This window comes from Tenrec ecaudatus, chromosome X, assembly GCF_050624435.1.
Source record: "Tenrec ecaudatus isolate mTenEca1 chromosome X, mTenEca1.hap1, whole genome shotgun sequence".
Lineage (NCBI taxonomy): Eukaryota > Metazoa > Chordata > Mammalia > Afrosoricida > Tenrecidae > Tenrec > Tenrec ecaudatus.
This window is the reverse complement of record NC_134548.1, coordinates 75,292,553-75,303,748: the sequence shown is the minus strand read 5'-3', so window position 1 is coordinate 75,303,748 and position 11,196 is coordinate 75,292,553. Positions and strand designations below refer to the sequence as shown.

At 39.6% G+C, this 11,196-nt stretch overlaps 1 pseudogene; it reads right to left on the bottom strand.

Annotated features, from left to right (window-relative positions):
- Nucleotides 1–10,373: 10,373 nt before the first annotated feature.
- On the bottom strand, nt 10,374–10,857 carry LOC142433130 (large ribosomal subunit protein uL30m pseudogene; annotated as a pseudogene).
- Between the last annotated feature and the right edge of the window lie 339 nt (nt 10,858–11,196).

Sequence of the window (11,196 nt, the reverse complement as noted above, 5' to 3'; positions counted from 1 at the left end):
TTGGTACACACACAGAAATGTTCAAAGAAGATCTAACACCAATACTACACAAACTCTTTCAGAACATATAAAAATACAACAAACTTATTCTATGAAGTCAGCATAACACTGATCCCCAAATCAGGCGAAGACCCCAAAAAGATAGAAAAATTATATTCCTCATGAACATACATGCTAAAATCCTCAACAAAATCCTGGACAGGAGAAGACAATAGCATATCAAAAAATATTTCACCATGACCTAGTAGGATTCATTCCAAGTTCTATATTTGAGAAACAATCAATGTAATCTGCCTCATAAACAAGGTAAGAAATAAAAAACATATTATCCTATCAATAGCTGCAGAAAAGGCATATGAAAATATTCAACACCCATTTCTGTTCAAAGCACTCAACAAAACAGGAGGAATAGAAGGTAAATTCTTCAACACAATAAAAGCCATATATGAGAAACCAACAGCAAAAATCATCCTCAATGGGGAGAAGTTAGAAACATTCCCACTAAAAACAAGGACCAGGCAAGGATGTTCCCCATCACCACTGTTATTCAACATCGTGCTAGAACTTTTAGCTTGAGCTATCAGACAATGAAAAAACTCAAGGTAAAGATGCGATACTCTACTTATTTTCAGATTATATGAGCCTGTTTTTGGAAAACCCCAAGTATCCATTAAAAGCCTGCTGGAAACAATCATAGAATTTGTAAAGGTAGCAGGATAGAAAGTTAATAACCAGACATCAATCAGTCCTGTATGCCAGCAAAGACAACTATGCTGGCAGGATCTCGAGGCTTGATCTTCTGAGGAAATGCCCCGTATTCTTCAGCATATAAAGTGCATGCGACACAATTGCTGGAATAGAAATAGTTCTGCCCAATGACCAATATATTAACACCTCCCTGCCCCCCTCCCCCACACACACACCCAGGGGGACGAACAACAAAAATATGGGCAAAAGGAGACATTGGATGATGTAGGATGTGAAAACAATAATAATTTATAATTCATCAGGGTCCACAAGGATGGAAGGGTGGGTGGGGGAGGTAGGGAAAAAAGAGGAGCTGATACCAAGGGCTCAAGTAGAAAATAATGATGACAACATATGTACAAATGTGTTTGATACAATTGATGTATGGATTATTATAAAACCTGTAAGTGCACCCAATAAAATGTTTGGGGAAAAATACCATTTACCATAACCACACAAAAGATGTAATGCTTAGGAATAAACTTAACTAAATAAACAAATTATACAGAGAAAACTAAAGAACATTACTATTAGAAACTAAAAAAGACCTATCTAAATGGAAGAATATCCCATGCTCATGGATAGGCAAACTTAATATTGTGAACATGACAATACTAGCTAAAACAAGGTATAGCTACAATGCAATACCAATTTGAATACCAAATAAATTCTTTAAAGTAATGGAAAAACTAATTACAAAGTTAATATGGGCATGCCAAAGACCCAGGGTAAGGTTGCTTAGAGAAGAGGTATACTCTAGCCCAGGTGGCAATGAAGCATGGTAGTAGGGCAGGAGGAAAGTCAAGGGAGATGGAGGAAAGAGCTAGGCGTCAAAGGGCATTCATGGAGGTCTAGACAAAGACATGTACATGCAAATATATATAGGAAGATGGGGAAATAGATCTATGTGTCTATATTTATAGGTCAAGTATTAAGGTGGCGGAAGGACCTTGGGCCTCTACTCAAACACTCCCTCAATGCATGAATACCTTCTTTTATTAAATTGGAACTCTATGATGCTCACTCTCCCGACACAACGGCTGGAGCCAAAGTGGGTGAACAAGTAAATGTGGTGAAGAAAGCTGATGGTGCCCGGCTATCAAAAGAGATAGTGACTGGGGTCTTAAAGGCTTGAAGATAAACAAGTGGCCATCTAGCTCAGAAGCAACAAAGTCCACATGGAAGAACACACCAGCCTGTGTGATCGAGTGGTCCCAAAGGGATCAGTTACCAAGCATCAAAGAACAAAAATCATATCATTGACTGCACACCTCCATGATAGGATCGCTGAAGACAAATGGGTGCATAAACAAATGTGGTGAAGAAAGCTGATGGTGCCCGGCTATCAAAAGAGATAGTGTCTGGGGTCTTAAAGGCTTGAAGGTGAACAAGCGACCATCTAGCTCAGAAGCAAAAAAGCCCACATGGAAGAAGCACACCGGCCAGTGCGATCACAAGGTGCCAAGGGACCAGGTATAAGGCATCATGCAAAAAAAACCAACAACGATATAAGTGTGTGTATATATGTGTATATATGTGTATATGTATATATATACCATATTAAATGAAGGGGGAAGTGCAGAGTGGAGACCCAAGGCCCAAGTGTCGGCCAATGGAGATCCCCTCATAGAGGGGTTTAGGAGAGGAGATGGGTTAATTAGGGTGCGAGGTAGTACCGATGAAGAACACAGCTTTCCCCCAGATCCTGGATGCTTCCTCCCCCCAACTACCATGATCCGAATTCTACCTTGCAGGACTGGATAGGGCAGAGGCTGTACACTGGTACATATGAGGGCTGGAGGTACAGGGAATCCAGGGTGGATGATACCTTCAGGACCAAGGGTGTGAGGGACAATGCTGGGAGAGTGGAGGGTGAGTGGGTTGGAAGGGGGGAACTGATTACAAGGATCCACATGTGACCTCTTCCCTGGGAGAGGGACAACAGAGAAGGGGGGAAGGGAGACTCCAGATAGGGCAAGATATGACAAAATAACGAGGTATAAATTACCAAGGGCACATGAGGGAGGGGGGAAAGGGGAGGGAGGGGAAAAAAAAGAGGACCTGATGCAAGGGGCTTAAGTGGAGAGCAAATGCTTTGAGAATGATTGGGGCAGGGAATGTATGGATGTGCTTTATACAATTGATGTATGTATATGTATGGATGGTGATAAGAGTTGTATGGGTCCCTAATAAAATGCAAAAAAAGAAAAGAGGAGAAAAAAATGATTAGGGCAGGGACTGTACAGATATGCTTTATACAATTGATGTATGTATATGTATGAACTGTGATAAGAATTGTATGAGCCCCTAATAAATTGTTAAAATTAAAAAATATATATCAAAAAAAAAAGAACCAAATAATAGGTCTAGCACTGCTTGACCTAAAACCATACTACATACCCACAGTAGTCAAAATAGCCTAGTACCAATGGATCAGGAACCAATGGATCAGGAAAAGACAACCCAAATAAAAATATATCTAATCTTTGACAAAGGACCTAGAAATATCCAATGGGAAAAAGGCAGCCTCTTTACCAAATGGTGTTAGACAAACTAGATTTCTATATGCAGAAGAATGAAACAAGACCCATACCTTTCCCCATCCACAAAAATGAATTCAGGATGGATTAAAGACTTAAATGTAAACACCAAACCTCTCAGGATCATAAATGAGAAGGCTGGAACAAACTTAAGGACCCTATTGCAGGGCATACATAGGATACCAAGTATAATGCAGGAGGTACATTCATCAGAAGACAAGATAGATGATTGGGCATGCTGAAATTACATCACTTATGTACATTAAAGGAATTCATCAGGAGAGTGAAATGAAAGCCCAGAGACTGGGAGTAATTTTTTTTAACCAACTGACACATGGGAATAAGGTCTAATTACCAAAATATATAGAACTTTAGAACAGCTCAATAAGAAAATAACAAGAGACCCAACTAAGAAATGGGAAAAAGACATGAACAGACAGTTCAACAAAAATGAAGTATAAATGGCTAACATATGAAAAAATGCTCAAAATTAAAACCACAATGAGATACTACTTTACACCTAAAATGCTAACCCAAATAAAAAAAGAAACAACAGAGGATGTGGAGAGATCCGAACTTGGATACATTTATGGTGGAATTGTAAATACATATAGCCACCATGGAAAATGATATACGATTCTTAAAACAAGTGGAAATTGAAATTCCATGTAATCCATCAATATCACTATTAGGCATATACCCTACAAGAGACAACATGAGTGGAGGTGTGCTCTCCCATGTTCATAGCAGCACAGTTCACAATAGCAAGAAACTGGAACAACCCAAATACCAAACAGTGGAAGAATGGATACATAAATGATGGTACATACACACAATGGAACACAATGCATCCCTAAAAACCAACAATGAAAGCATGAAACACCCCATGACAAAAAAAGACCTGGAAACCATTATGTTGAGTGAAATAAGCCAATTATGAAAGGACAAGTATTGTATGAGCTCACTACTATAAGACAAAAAAACACTAATTAAAGAAATTTTAGGAACCAATTCCTGAACAAATCGAGAGAAGACTACCTACTGTCCATGAACACTTCATAAGAGCCGGTGTGAAGGAGGAGACCCCCACCATTGTCTGAAGTCATTCATGAGAGGGAAATTGGGACATGACCATCCACTTGAGGCTATACAACATCAAAACAAGGCTGGGGCAAATCAGTGGACCCCCCCCCCCCACAGGGATGGAAGAAGATTTCCAGAAATTCAAGCCAAGACCATGAGAGGGAACCACCTGCACTGTGGAGGAGACACTGATAGATCTGTTGGTGTGTATGGTGGGTGATTGGGGAGAAATAACCACATAGCTGGAAGGGATGCTAAACAATGAGAGTAGGGAACCTAGGGGGGAAATGGGCCAGATTTTAGGCTCTTGGGTAGATACTACAGTTTAATTTCTACCCAACCTTTGGTGAACCACACCATGAACTAAGCACCATGATGACCAGGGAAGCTGAACTTCAAGTAGCATGGTATCATGCAGGGGCAAAGCAAAAGGACCTAACCTTGAGCCCTGCTGAATGAACCCTATCTCGAAGCTGCCTGCATCCTTTTACTGAGGGCTGGGGCACTTAGATGGGAGAGTAAGAAGAGAGTGACTGCCTCAGGAATATGGAAGCGGCAGTCATTGGACCTTGGGGGGAATCCCTGACTCAGTTCATATCCCATGGAAAGGGACTAAGGATCACCATACATGCAGCATCTCAATAACCACCTTGAAATTGTGTGGCAGGTTGTGATCCATTGAACAGGGATCTCCATTCAGAAGAATTGATCCAGAAAAGGTCCCTCCTGGCATCTGTCCCCATATTTAGGGCCAACAGAGCCCAAATGAATGAGATCTAACTTCATAGGACAAAAATGCATGGGTTGTGGTTCAAGGTGGAACAATACTTGCATAGACTTTGCGTACTGATAGTGTCTGAAGTGCTGGATCATTGGGTAAATTGACGATGATATTAGTGCAATCAGCTTATACCAGAGGGGGGTTATTGACAATGCTATAATTCTTTGCTTTTCTGCTTGTAGCTTGAAGCTTTATTGTTTTTTTTCCTTTCTTTCATTCTTTCTCTTTTTATTTTTAGGGGTGTATGTGTGTTCTGGTTTGTTTGTTTTTTTGGGTTGCTAGTTGTCTTATGGCTGCTATTGATGCAGTTGGTCTTATAGGTTTTTAATTTTGTCATATTACTACTACAAAGTAAACCTGAGACATGCATATCCTATGGACAAGGAGATTGAGTCTGGACGCCTCTTTAACTCTACACCCAATTTGAGAACAATTAGTTCTGATAATATGGCCCTGCTCAACTCTCACCTTCATGAAATCATCAGTGAAAATAAGGGTGCTATAACGAAGTGTGGTGAAGACAGCAGATGGTTGCTGGCTATCAACTGTTATAGTGTTTAAGGTATTAAAGTCTTTCTTGTATTCAGACAAGCTAAGTGAGGCATCAACTAGGTCCACATCAAAGAAGCACATCAGCCTGTGTGATCCAAAGATGATGATAAAAAATCCAAATATGATGAAGGGAAAAGTATGAAAGCTTAAATTGTAAACATCAAATTTGTAGGAGGCTATTGAGGACAATGGGAGCCCAAAATCTATCTGAAGACTATTTAGTCAGGTTAAACCTGGCAGATCCCCTCTGGTTACAGTTGAGGGATTTGAACAGCTTTATTATCAGACAGAGATTACTGTAAACATGATTATGATAGATTGAACCGTGGTATAATATGATACTTGATAAGTTGAACTCTTTCTTGACCCAACCTGAATTTTCTCAGGCTTAAATATTCCTCACTTGTTCCCACGGAGAAATTTCTTCCCTGGCCTTCCTAATATTGTTGATGGTCTTTTCTTTCTTATTTTTGCTTTTATCTTTATATTGTTATTGTCTTCTTTCTGTTTCATTCTATCTTTTATTTTTATTCTTTATGTTAGGTTTTCCAGTTTTGAATCACAGAAGGAGTAGATGCACAGAGACAAATACTGATGCAATTGTTTATGGGGAATGAGGAAGGTGAGGGAAATTGGGAAGAAAGCAATGAATGTGGCAGGAGTGAGGGAGCACTAGAACTGATTATAATGATGTACATACAACTCTTTTAAAAAGCAAGTTAACTATAGAAGTGTATGAGCTGTGAAATTTATATCAAGAAAACTACTTAAAAAGAAAAAATAAAGCAAAGTTCATCAAAGGTTACCGTGGGTGAAGGAGGAAGATTTTTTGCTTAGGAGGCATTGAGTTTATGTTAATGGTGGTAGAATAATTTGGAAAAGTATATCAATAATGGTTGCATAACAGAAGTAATATAATCAATGACACTGAATTATATATGGAAAGTTGTGAAATTGGAGAATGTTTTGTATTGTATATTTTTGCCGCAATTAAAAATAATTACACTAATAACAATGAGTACAAGGAAGAATAAAATGTTCTAAAGTTGATTGTGGTAAGTATTGTAAAGCTCTTCTTGATATGATTGAAAAATGATTTGTATGATATGTGAATGAAGTGTCAATAAGCTGTTTTTAAAAATACTTCATCAAACTAGTAAAACTAGAACCCACAAATATTAGGGAAAATTCTTAACAAAGACACAACAGATAAGAGACACTTACAAAGGTTTATAGAATTCTGAAACACCTCAATTAGAAAAAGCTTAAGAATCCAATTCAGCACAGAAAAACCCCTCAGAAACACTAATGGGAATACCAAGAAATTAGGGGGGGGGGAAAGGGAGCAAAAAGGGGAGAAAGGGCTAACCTATTACAATGATTGACATATAACCTCCCCACCCAGTGGGATGAACAACAGAAACATGGGTTAAGAGAGACAACAGACAGTGTAAGATATAAAAAAATAATAATTTATATTTTTTCAAAGGTTCATGAGGGTGGGAGAGTGCGGGAGGGAAGGAAAAGGGGAAACCATGGGCTCAAGTAGAATGAAAATGTTTTGAAAATGTTAGCAATATATGATCAAATGTGCTTAATACAACTGATGTATGGATTGTTGTAACAGCTGTAGGAGGTCCCAATAAAATATTTATATTTTAAAAAGTTGGCAGAAGACATGAACAGACATGTCACCTTAAACGACATTCAAATGGCTAAAAAAGACATGAAAAATGCTCACGATCACTAGCTATCTTGAAAATGCAAATCAAACAATGATGAGATCACTTTATGCTCACAGTGATAGCCCAATGGAAATAGAGGTGGGAGAGCGAGAGAGAGAGAAAGAGAGAACAAACACAACAGGAGATGGTCCAAAAAGAATCAAAACTCTTCTATACTGTTGATGGGTCTGTAAATATGTACAAACATTTTGCAAAATGACATGATGCTATATAAAACAACTAGGAATAGAAAAACCCAGTAATACTTCTGGTGGGCACAAACCCCAAATAAGTAAGAGAGAGAATGCAAAGTAATGTAAGTTCTTCCATGTTGATTGCAACACAGTTCACAAAAACAAGAAGCTGAAAGCAACCCAAAAGGCTATCAGTAGAAGAGTGGATAAAGAAACTCCGATATACATACAAAATGTAACATATCCCTAAAAAACTGTGATAAAACTACACGACATCTCGTGATATAGATCAATATCGAAACAATTATGCTGAGTTAAATAAGTGAATCACAAAAGTACAAATATGGTATGAGTATACTCCTATAAATATAAACACCAAGACAAATACAGGTTACTATTCTCAGGTCATACGATCTTCTAAACTGATCTCCCATACAACGATGTAGTATACCTGCTTAATTTCCATGAACCTTATCAACCCCTTAGTTGGACATCTCAAACATCACTTTGAGAGATGAAGTCTCACCTCAACTGGGGTCAATTTCTCAAGATGGAGGAAGGGGGGAAAGACTAATCAGTTCCTGCCATATAATATGTTCTACGGTCACCGCAAATCAACAGATACTACTACAAAAGGTATTAGCAAACTTTATAGGAAGTTCAAGTCAAGATGTGGTTGTGAAGGGGGGTGGGGCTAGGTATGTTTCTTGGTTGGGTAAAAGAATAAGCCAACTTGACATTAGGAAAAGTGCTTAACACTACTTATATAGAGCCCAAGGGCAGCATACACTCAGTATTGTTTCTTTTCTTTTTTTCTTTAAATTATTTTACAATATGATTTTTTTTCTTTGATGCATGATACCTGATCCCTTCAACACTTCATAGGCACAAAGGCTGGTGTGCTTCTTCCATGAGGGTTTTGTTGCTGCTGAGCTAGATAGCCACTTGTTTACCTTCAAGCCTTTAAGACCCCAAATGCTGTATTTTTTATAGCAGGGCACCATCAACTTTCTTCACCATATTTGCTTCTACACACATTTGTCTTCAGCGATAGTGTCAGGAAGGTGTGCATCATGGAATGCCAATTTAGCAGAATAAAGTGTTCTTGCATTGAGAAAGTACTTGAGTAGAGGCCCAATATCCATCTGCTGCCTAAATAATAAATCTATAAATATATGCACATAGATCTATTTCCCCATCATCATATATAAATATATTTACACATGTCCATGCCTGTATTTAGACCTCTATAAATGCCCTTTGCCTCCTAGTTCTTTCCTCTATTTCCTTTTACTTTCCTCTTGTCCCACTATCATGCTCAGCCGTCATTTGGGTTTCAGTAATTTCTCTCAGTTACATTGCCCTTGCTGAATCCCTCCCTACCAGGCCTCTCACATTCTCCTTGCCACTAATTTTGGATCTCTTGTTGTTCCCTTGTCCCTGGGTTGGTCAACACCAACTCCTTTCAGCCATCTCCCCCTCTCCCATGTGCCCCCAAAGCCATCCGTCCTGTTGTTTTCTCCTCCAGACTGTTCATCCAGCCTATTTTATCTAGATAGACCTTCAGAGATAATAATATGAACACAATAAAACAAGACAAAGCAAGACAAAGTGACAAAAGAAAACACAGCGTCGCCAACCACAAAAAAACCAATGACCAAAAATAGCTAACTAACTAAATAAAAATGTTTTAAAAAGAAAGAAAACCCTGTAAATAATTCAAAGTCTGTTTGTTGACCTCTAGGAGTGTCCTCCAGTTGAGCCCAATGGGGTGCCACGCCCTGGTCCCAGAGTCTACCCTTTGCACTCCCCAGGACCTCCCTGCTCTGCTGCCCCATTGCTTAGCCACAAGTCGTTAGTGTTTTGCCTCAGTGTGGTGTGGTCATACTGGGCCAGTCCCGACACTGAGTCTCCAGTATTGTCCACCATAGGGTCATGGGTCAGCAAGGGACGTCGTGTCCCATATAGGACCAGCCATATGGTCCACTCTGTGCATTGGCTATTCTGAGTGGGGATACCATACCCCAGTCTTGGTGGGTCAGATAGTGCTCCATTCTCTCTTCTTCCCCCTTCATTTGCTCCTGTGTACCCTGAGCAGACATGTCGTTCTCCCCGAGCTGCAGCTTGAGTGTTGTCCTCTAAAATAAATTATTCTGGGTGGAGGGGCAGCTTTCCACGTAGTTGGGATTGGGACTGGGCCCTCAGACCACACCACTGAATCTCTGCTCCATGCCAGCACACTTCATTCACATCCCAGAGTACCATGTTTAAGTCTGCTCCCTCTTTCCCTGCGGAGATATAAATAATATCCTCCTCTTGAGTAGGTTAGGGTCATTTACACCCCTCTATACATTTCTATCATTTTTATCACCCCCCTTTTTTGTTGGCTACAATATGTACCCCTGGATTTGGTTTGGCTCCTGCCATACTACCTGGACCACACCCCAGGAATATTTGTATACAGTAGCTTTTCTCCTATGCCCCTTTTGCATTTTTAAAGCATATTTCAGTGGACTCGTGTTGTACTTGTCCTTTGTGCTTTGCTTACTTCATTTATCATAGATTCCTCCAGTTCTTCCCATGCAGACATATCCTTCAAGTGTTCATCACTGCTATTTAGGGATGTGTAGTACTCCATTGGATATATGTACCACAGATTTTTTTTACTTAAAATATATTTTAATGAAAACACCTGTTCATCATCTTTAAATAAAAATTATATACATTTCTAAAATCTGAGGTTGTTCTGGCATTAGGACTTAATTCCTACCTGCTCCACAGGTTTTAGATTCCACCGCACCACTAATTCCCCAGTGCTCTTGAGGCACGTGTCAGACATGTTCTCCTTTGTCAGAAGTCCTTATGGCAACTTCAGTGGCTGGATCCTTATCAAATGTTTCACCACTTTCAGTTTTGAATTCACTGATGGAATATTCTTATGAACTTGAGGAGTATGTGCTTTTGCTAATCCAAGCCTCTTTATTATATCTCTTTCCCAATATGGCCTTTTTTTTTTACTTTTATCCTGGTAACAATATGGAGTTTATGAGGGTTTTGTGGATCTCTACCATATTTTTCATGATCTGCTGGCAAAGGCTGAAACACTTTATCTGGAATTCTTGATCTGGTAAATTTGTGTGAATCCACTCCATGCAAATGAGAGACTCCACACCTTTTGTCACAGGCTGTAGACTGCCCAAGGGTCTTTGAATGACTAAGTGCAGAATGCTGGCCATTGGGTTTGGTGATTCCTCTTTCAAGGCTGTGTACCCGTGGCCGGAGAAATCGAGGCGCTAACTATCCTGCCGCTCCTTTTTGGAATGGCCTTCCTCACCGAGGGGAAGCCGCATCGGAAGTACCACAGATTTTTAATGCATTCATCTGTTGATGGAAATTTTGGTTGTTTCCAACTCCTTGAAATTGTGAACTGTGCTGAGATAAACATTGGAGCACAGATGTCTGGCCATGGTTTGTTTCTTGCCTCTTTTGGGTATATGCCCAGTAGGGAGATTGACGGGTCGTATGGTAGCTCAATTTCCATCTGTTTTCAGAAATAGGCAAATCAATTTCCATAG